Here is a 10,334-nt window from a genome sequence, read left to right as displayed (position 1 = left end):
CGTGGGGGAGTCCTCACGCTGTGGGTCTTTCAGTATATGTATTTCTCATGCTATCATCTATCCAGACAGGACAGTAAAAAGATTAGGGTTTGGGGACTGAACTGACTAAATTTTCAGCTGCATATTACTCACCAGTCCTGTCAAGTCTTTAAATTTTCTTGATTCCTCTTAATTGTGGCCCGTCTTTGGGTGCTTTGTGGGTTCCTCTTTCTTCCACCTTTCTCCACCCTTTCGCTTCCACTTTTTCAACCCTCAAACACTAGATAAGAAAGAAAAGAGGATAGAGAGGAAGGAAAGAGATTCCCCAAAAAGTCAGGGGTTGGAAGGGAGAGACGTTGTCATTAGATTACTTCCTGTTAGTTAAGGACATCAAGTTCTTTGGGGCAAGTTTGATCTTCACCATCAGGATATCTAATTTTTTCTCCTTCCTTCCTTCCTTCCTTCCTCCCCCCCCCCCCCCCCCCCCCCCCCCCCCCCCCCCTCTCTCTCTCTCTCTCTCTCTCTCTCTCTCTTTCTTTCTTTCTTTCTTTCTTTCTTTCTGCAGGACTACTTAACAAACTGGCTAAGAACAACCAACAACAACACAATCAACAACAACCAACAACCAGCCAACAACCCGTTAACCAACATCTCACCACACCTCTTTGGGCCCTACCATTTATGTGCCCTCTGAAAAGTTCCTAGAATTCCAAACATCACACAATTGCAGAAACTATCTGCAGCTGGCACAATCACACCCCTGCTAGAGCATGATGAAAATCATAGTCAGCTGCTGTGGACAATGTGAAACAGCCCCATATCCCCAAACTTGCTGTTAAAATGAAAGTATATCCTTATATTTCTTTCTTTCTTTTTTTTTTTTTTTTTTTTTTTTTTTTTTGGTTTTTGAGACAGGGTTTCTCTGTGTAATCCTGGCTGTCCTGGAACTCACCAGGCTCGCCTCGAACTCAGAAAACCGACTGCCTCTGCCTTCCGAGTGCTGGGATTAAAGGCGTGCGCCACCACGCCCGGCTTCTTTTATTTAAAGTTCTTAATACATCTAATTTTAAGTCACACATAATACAGAAATGATACATGTCATGATTTGCTATGAGATGTTTTGACTATGAAAGTATTAAAGCAAAAACATACAAAGTTATTTTGTTAATGTTTGAAACTTGAAAAATATTTTTAAGTGAAATTAGAATTAAATCACTTTCCTCCTGCTTACTACAATTTTACATGTGATAATTTTTCTTTATCCTAGCTAGCTCCCAAATAAACGAGTAAGATTTACTTAAGCTTTACAACACAGTAGCTGAGCAGTATTAATCTATTTTAATTCTCTAAGCTAATCTGGCTACCTCCCAACCAAAATTCCAGAGATACTTGCATTTTAGTATTCATCTGGCTCTCTCTGCTCCAGGTCTGTTCCACCACGGTGACTCCTTGACCCTCTCCTCTTGGTGAATCCTCTCTTTCTCCCTCTTCCTCCCCCTCCCCTGGCTGGGATCAGATGTCCAGCCCTAGTGTCTCCTTGGCTGAGCCATTGGTTGGTCAGCTTTTATAGACAAATTGGAGAATTAATGGAGAGCAATGTTTACACAACATTGAGGCAGCAGATAGAATAATCATTTCAATGCCATGTCTGGATTGCAACCAGATATCCTGGCAGAGAAATCAGCATTTGAATAGTACAAGAATAACCTTTACACAGTGCACAATAACTTTATGCCTACAACCCTTCCCTTTCCTCCCACAAGTTCCTCCTAGATACCATCCCTTAAAACCTTTCTATGCTTCCTCACTCTGCAATTGATATCCTTTTCCTTTGGTTATTATTATACACCCACACATTGAACATCTATATTGTTATCCATAACACCGATAGTCTATATTGTTTTGGGAAGGAGTTTTCCCATGCTCTCTAATAGCGTTTTTGTTAGTCTATGGTTTTGATAGGGAGCATCTCAAATGGTTTAGCTTCCTTTAATATATGTATAATTATATATTAATATACATATATTATATTGTATCTATAGTGTATATTTAATGTATATATGTGTATATACATTATGTACATACTCATATTTATGCATAATTTTAGGTAAATATTAAATAATTATATTCCTTGAGGCTCTATCCTACACCTTTGGTGTTATTTGTCTCTTGTTTCTCCTTATTCATCTGGATTGACTTCCCTCTCTTCTTCCCAGTTGGAAACCTCTCTGTTATTCCATTTCCTGCTTCATATCACCTGTATCTTTCTGGTCCCTGTCAAGTCTCACCAACCAGGCTCATTTAAGTTATTTTTTTTCCTATAGGATATAAGGAGGAGATGAAGAGAGAATGTTATGCATAGCGGAACACAATAGATATTGAATGAAATTCACCTAAGATGTTGGGGAGTTTGGGAGGGGCAATTTCATATTCATTATTATGAGATGTCAAGGTATGGAATGGATAACCTTTTAAAAAAAGAAATATTAATGGATTTCCACATCTATTGCTTCAAATTTAAAACAGCAGTGGTGTTTTAGATCTAGAATACTCTCACATAGTCCCTAAACTTTCTACAGTGAGAGCCTTTTGCTCTCCTACATAAGATAACTCAAGCTAAACCCCACCTCATTACTAAACAGCTCCACAAATATCAATGTTTCCTAGAGCTGAGTTTTAGCTTGTGTTTTTAAAGGGTTCTCTAAGGGAACAGAATATGTTAACTAAAAGAGAATTATTAGGCTGCCTTATAGGTTGTCCTCCAGGTAGCCCAACAATTGCTGTCTCGTGACATAAAGGCTGAGAATACAGTAGTTGTGTTCAGACCATGCGTCTGATGTCTTAGTGGTCCCAACTTGGCACTGGAGTCCTAGAGAATTTCTGGTCTTTAGTGTGCGTTGGAATTCTGAAAAAGCTGGATTTAATCATGGCAGCAAGAGAATGCGGAACTGGCCAGTAAGAGTGAGGACAAGCAGGCAAAGAGCCAAATTTTCTTTTTTCCCTGTGTTCTTTCTTGTGGGCCGCCACCAGAAGGTGTGGCCCAGTTTTAGGATGAATCTTCCTGCTTCAAATAATTGGAGTAAGAAAATCCTTCAAGGAATGTGCACCTTGTGTCTTAATTGATTCTGGATGTAGATCACTGACAGACAAGGTTAACCATCACAGTTTATATTACATCTCTATCCAGGATTGTACATGATTGCATGTTCTCATTCTGTATATAAAATGAAGATCTACCTATACAGGGTGCATTCAATGTCAAGGCAGAGGAAAAGTGAAACAGGATGGTTTCAAATGCTCTGAATCAGTGATACATATCTTATTTGTATGTTATTGCTCAAAACACATTATAGGCAAGATTAAGTTAATATCCTACAAATACAATCCTCCTGTAAGAGAAAGTAAAGAATATGCTTTAAATAAAATTAATGTAACAGAGTCTCCATACTCAACCCTCTTGCACACAAAACAGGAATCATATAAATTAAATAAATAATATTGCCAAGGACATTCAGATCCTAGATTAATATTTACTCTCATTTTAGTGGTAGAAAATCCAAGTTTCCTCTTATGTTATATCAGATAGGCTCCCAACAAATGAGAATTTCCTCTTATCATATCTGCCTGTGCATCTGGATATGAACACTGAGCATTGGCTTTCTGTCATGCTATCCGAATAGGTTTACTGATATGGATTATGATGCTACAAACATGTAGATAGATAATGATTTAACCCAATTTTGAGAATCTCAGAAGCCTAAATCATAGGCAACAGGAAAAAAATTCATGTTAGAAAGGCAGCTCCCGGGCTGTGAGAGTTCAGTGGGATCACTGCTGGCATCTACAGGATAGAAAGTTAAATAAATAAATAAATAAATAAATAAATAATACATAAACAAAAATTAGTATGTGAGAGCTGATATTCTGTTTGAGAACTTGCTATTCCTAAGCCACTGTGGCAAGTAAGCTACTTTACTGTATGTTTTCTTGCAACTTTAACCAATCAATCTCCTTTCTGTGTATACTATAATATTCATCTAGTTTATGCAGGTGTTACTGCCCGTAGAAAACAGTTCCTAAGGGCTTCTAACATTAAGGTCACTCATGGGCACAGAAGCTAAAGTGGCTAGGAATGTGCAGTGTCATACATAAGCCCATTTTCAAGAATTCTGAAGGCTACAGGACTTTACCATAAGCTTCCAAGCTAGTTTGATAACAGACTTCTCAATGCTGGTAGTTCTGTTGGACTCCTGGCTTAGACAAGTTGGACTAGTAATATCAGTGTCAGTGAGGATATGGGCAGTTTTATACTGTGCCTTCAGGTCTCAAATTCCACATGGTTATATGATGAAGGATAAAAAGCCCTATTACATGCTGTGGTCTGTGATAGGAAAGGAACTCTGTGCTCAGGGTCTTAATATTTTTTAAATAGGCAATAAGCATGTCTAGTTTTTGCTTCACATAGGAAAATGTATTCATCATATCTGATGGGAAGAATTATTCCTCTTTGCCCTGGATGGAAGTACTATCCATATCTTCAAAGACTGATCTCTGTACAAATATCTTTGAAATGACAGGATGAAAGGCCATGCTCCTTCTCCAAGGACATGTAAAACACAAGACTCCCTGAAGGGCTTTCCATCAGCATCTGACCCAAGGTGCTGCTCTCCCTTGGCTTCTATTATATTTTCCAATTACTCTGTCACTGCTAGCCACTCTCATTAAACTGAAAGGCTTCAGTGGTGGGGGCAATGGCATCAATTTATTTCATCTATCACTTAATTAAGACTGCCATCTCCAGGCCTACAAAGAACAAGAGTGGACCAATCTGCAGAATTGGCTATTTTTCCCAGAAAGGAGATAAATTAATTCCATAAACTATTATGGTCTCACTTAGACACGCAGATAAGTTTCTTCTTAAATTTCTGTCCTGGTATTTCATTTTGTACAATTCCCTAATCCAAGTATAAGATGTCCCTGTGACTTCACAGACACCACTTGTCTTAGAAGGAAAATATGCCAACCTCCTATGTCACAGTCTGTGGATGATCTGAATATGGCCCAGAACTGAACTGATATTATTGATCACTTCAGCTAAGTCACGATCAAGTTTCTAATTAGATTCCTCCCACTGTGGCAATAACTGTCCACAGGGCAGATATCAATAATTTCACTTGCATTTTCAGCAGTCTCCCAGGGGAGCTTAAAGTTGTCAAATTTTGGCAACCCTTTTCATGGTTACACATGGACTATCCAGTCCACATGAGTTATCTTAAATGCACGAAAGTCTTTTAGGGTAAGATCCATATTCTCAGGAAGAAATCACTTAATCTCATGCCAACTCATCAAAAGAAGATGTAGAAGACACACCAAGAAATAGAGTATTGTTTTAAACTGTTGGGGTGTTCCCACAGCAGGACCTATGTGGTGAGGGATGTATGTAAGCCCTCTTTCCATTCTTACATGCATCCTAACAACGACTGGCCACTAGACATTTGATTAGGTCCAGTTCTTGGTTTGGATGACTTGTCTGAGGAAAAGTGGGTCTCTAATTCTCTCTTTGTGTACCTATTGGTAAGATTATTTTCTCTTGGGAAAGGGGCTTGAGTGCAGATGTATTGCAAATAGAAAGGCAGATGAGAAGAGACACCTGGATGCATACATAAATATTCCATATAGGAGCAAGGTGAGGAGAATTTCTTATTCAAGTAGATTTCATGGTGAGTTTAAGGGAAATAAGGACCAAGTCATGGTTACAGAGGGGTTGCGTTACGGTACAGTAGACCAAACAGTCAGGTGTGTTTAAGAGCTTATATCCTCTTAAGGGAGTAAAATCAGGTACTTTTCCTATATAAACAGGGCTATCCACGCAAAGATGAAAGAGCTAAGCAATCTAGTCCTTCCTTCTGTATCTCATCTTGTGTCTGAGTTGTTCTAACATCCGGTGACAGTATATAGTTCTGCATTACTAAAATCAGATTGTGTCACATGCCTGTTTCTGTAATACCAGTAATTGTCTCCTTCTCAAACCTAGACTTCTTAGTTCAGTCAGTTCAAGGATGAGAAAAGTGAGAGTACTTTTGATAAAATCTACAAAAAGCTCTTTGTAGTCTCCAATTTGTTCTGAACAGATCTGTGATGGATGGAGTCAGCATCAGTCAACCAAGGGATCATTATTGTGTGATCCAACACTATATTGATCCAACAAGAGAACCATAACAGCTGAATCTGTGATAAAACAAACAAACAAACAAACAAACAAACAAACAAACAGGGTTGAGACCCACTTTAACTCTCTCAAAGGCAGACTAATCCAAACAGCCTAGTTGTCCCTGGGGAAAAAATAGAGCCTTTATGTCAAATAAGGATCAAGAGAGAATGCTGAGTTTTCAAAAGACGTCCATTTAATTTGTTCCTCTGACATTGGTCTTGAGAATAATTTAAGACAAAGCTACAAGGACAGTTGCATGCAGAAGCAAAATTCTTTTATTACATTGTGTGAACCAGGAAAAACATGTGAGAAACAGGACTGAACTTTCAGGAGTAGGCTGTTAATGTATAGGTAATGATATCGGAGTCTGCAGATGGACAGGATTGTGAAGATTCACCGAATTCCTTGTAATTAATATACTGTCAAGTAACTTTTGTAATAAGAAGACTGTCAAAACATATACAATCTGAAAGCCAAGCCACATAATAAGGACTACTTTTAAAGGCCACAATTTTAGTCAGACCCTTACTGTAAACACCAACATGTGTAACCATGGTACATCCTTTGATGGGGCTATTTCTACAGTTTGTGTATTCAAAGAGCACTTACTGTAATTATTCATTTTTAAATGTACCACTGCAGGGTCAAGTAGCTAGTAAGAACTTAAGAGTCAGGGAAAAATATGAGAGAACTCACCAATAGGATTAACTACCCACTGAAAAGTGCAGTTGGAGTCATTTGACCATATATAGTAGGTGGTGAGGTTGGAAAGATTCAGAGCCCATAGGAATTATGGGATTTCTTCTTAGTTGTGCCAGAAGTGAGCTGGGCACAGGCAGTGATCCAAGGGTACAAACTGTAGACCTGCGTACTGGAGGCTGTCCGGGGAGATCTCTGGCTGGCCAGGTGGGAGGGTTCAAAGGAAGGGGAAAGGGCTTGAGCAGGGAGGGGGAATTGCTGCTTCCACTGCTGTCACTGCTATTGCTCCAAGTCTCCGAACAAGCTGAGCAGAAGGCTGGCTAGCCAGCGAGGGTAGTGCAGGGGAGCTTCTGTTTGTGAAAGTTTTGGGAGAGCAATTCTCTTCCCTGGCACTGTTACTCCCTTATGATAGATGCTCTCAGATGACAGAGTAATTCTCACACACCTTTATTCCTTCTGGATAGGATCTTATATACAGTTTTGGGGTGGATTGGGGTCTGACAGTAGGTGCTTCCTGCTGGCTTGGTCTGAGATGTTAGGGTGCCTCATTTACACGTGAAAGGATATGTCTGATAGCCACATATCTCTGGGGTGGTGGTGGTGGCTGCTGCTATGTGACAAGGGCCTGGTGCTGGAATAGGTGATGCTCATGCCACCCACCCCTTCAGGGTCTCTGGGGCTTCTAGCCTTAGCTTGACCGTACCAGGCTTCCTCTCATGGTCCACTGCCCTGCACAGATGAACTAGCAGCTCTGCTTCAGGGAAGGAAAGGAAAGGATAACTATCCCCTCAAAAGGGACATCTGTCATATTTACACCAAATAGGGTAAAATTCCAAAATTTACATATCCTTTTGACAAATGAAGTTTGATGGAGCTTTTGCATTTCCATGGGATAGGAATATTAGATTGCAGCCTCACAAAGTCAGTATTGACCTGTGCTCAGTTTCAACAAATATCTGACTGTATGTTGCTGCCTTTTCCCCCAAAGGGGTGGGTCTGGGAGCCACATCAAAATGGCAGTAAGTTTTAAATACTAAATACTAAAGGGTCAATAGAGAAACAGCAGCAAGATAATCTTCAGTAAATAGAACTCACGTTATAGGCAGTTTGGTGACACCTAGGGACTAGGGAAAAAAAACCCTCTTAATTTGCATGGCATTTTGAATGAGATTTCTCATATATTTGCATACTTGGTCCAAGGATGGTGGCTGTTTGAGGAGGATTGGAAGATGTGTTCTTGGTGGAGGAAGTATGGTGCTGGGGTGGCCTTGGGAATGTCTGAAGATTTGCATTATTTGAGTTCATTCTCTCTGCCTTTTACTTATGTTTGGAGATGTGAGCTCTGAGCTGTTCCTGTTGTTATGCCTTTGCTCCATGATCATGGATTCCAGCCCTCTATAAATGCAAGCCCAGTTAAATACGTTCTTTATAAGTTGTCTTGTTAATAGTGTTTTATCACGGTAACTGAGACATCTGGTACAAAACATCTCACATTGCATAAATGGTAATAATTACTGATAGCCAAGTTCTCACCAGAAGCAACTCAGACCAGAAGAAAATAAAATGACACCTTCAAATTGCTGGAAGGTCCTGTATCTATAAAAGTTATCTCAAGAGAGAGAGAGAGAGAGAGAGAGAGAGAGAGAGAGAGAGAGAGAGATGTTTTTAGGTTGAGAAGAAAGATGATTTATTTCAAGTGTCCTTTGCAAGAATCACTCAAGGAAGTTTCTCATTTGGAAGGGAAACAGAGAGGGATGATATAACCCCAATTTCCAAAACCAATGAAGATTTTGGGAAATGGAGATCCGTGAGTAAGTATGAAAACCATAAACTATTATTATGCTCTTTCTGGGATGTGTTGTAATCCAAAATGACTTTTGTGCTATTAAAAACAAAACAAACCAAAGCTATTTTTTATCCTTTGCTGTTGATATCAGAATTTACATAAATGACTGTTGCCTTAGGGGCTAAATATTTTGTTAGCAAAGATACTCTAAATTCTGATAAAACTTTCTCAGTAGGATACAGGTAAGTTTAGTTAGGCTGTATTCAAACTTATTTTAATATCTGACCATGCCATTTGTTTTACTTGAAAAGAGAAAATAATTATTGCTGGGTCATATTTTGTACTGTAAAGAAGACATTCTTTGGCCAATGCTGTAATCTTTATACTTCAACTTTAAGGTTTCTTTATTTGTGTTATAGTAAATAATTGATCTTGGGAATAAAAAGCAAGGGTAGCTATACATAATTACATCTGACAAACTGTACTTCTGTGATGGCTTGAATGGGAAATGTCCCCTATGGCTTGTATATTTGAACACTTGGTCTCCAGTTTTTGGCACTGTTTGTGGAAGTTATAAAGTCTTTAGGAAACAGGTGCTTGTTGGTGAGGGTATCCTTGCTCTACCCCTCCACATGCTTCCTGTATGTGGATGACATTTGACCAGCCAGTTTCCTATTCTTACCACTACTCTGTGTCATCCCCACCATGATGGACTCTATCTCTCTGGGAACGATAAGCAAAAAAGAACTATTAAAAATGTTTATGTGAATATAATCTTTTTTAAAAAAATAAATAACGTATGTTTAAATTAAAATCTCACTGTGTGTCAATAGATAGATGTGAATACATGAAATCATAGTAGAAGGCAGGGTTTTAAGCACCACTAGTATAGTGTCGCAAGATTTTGGTAGATGTGAAGTCATATCGATGCCAAGTACATTATGAATGCCACAAGGTTCACAGTATACTCTCTAGAGTAATTACTAAAGAAAACAATGTCAGGTTATCACCTGGAATGGAAATCCATGATAGAATACTAATGGAATTCTGAAAATATATTTGTTACCCCAAAAGTAGAAAGAGAAGAAGGAACAGACTAATGCAAAATAAATGAGCCAAACAGAAAATAAATGATAGGTTTGTTACATCCATATTAATATAGAAATGGCCCATAGGCCACTATTAAAATATTGTACAATGTCAGGTTAGGTTAAAAATATATCACTGATGTATTGTTCATAAAATATTCACCAGGCACACAATTAATTTGTACATGCATGTTCTAAACTTGAGTCTTAAGTTGTCTGAATGTTTCAAGGCAAAAATTCTAGAGTCTGAGTAAGGAGTTATATTGAGGCTTGTTATTATTTTATTCTTACTGTTGTTATTCCTTAGACAGAAATATAGTCCAGGAAAATGAAAACACAACCTAAAATACATTTGAAAGGAAGAGGAAATCTATCCTAGGATTGGAACAAACTATGTACTAGGTACAATATAAAGGTAAACAATGGCTTTGGACTCATTATGATGACATTTTCTTTCTTTCTTTTTTTTTTTTAATATTTTTTTATTACGTATTTTCCTCAATTACATTTCCAATGCTATCCCAAAAGTCCCCCATACCCTCCCCCCCACTTCCCTAACCACCCATTCCCA

The sequence above is a fragment of the Mus caroli genome, chromosome 1 (genome assembly GCF_900094665.2).
Source record: "Mus caroli chromosome 1, CAROLI_EIJ_v1.1, whole genome shotgun sequence".
Lineage (NCBI taxonomy): Eukaryota > Metazoa > Chordata > Mammalia > Rodentia > Muridae > Mus > Mus caroli.
This window is presented reverse-complemented; position numbering follows the sequence as displayed.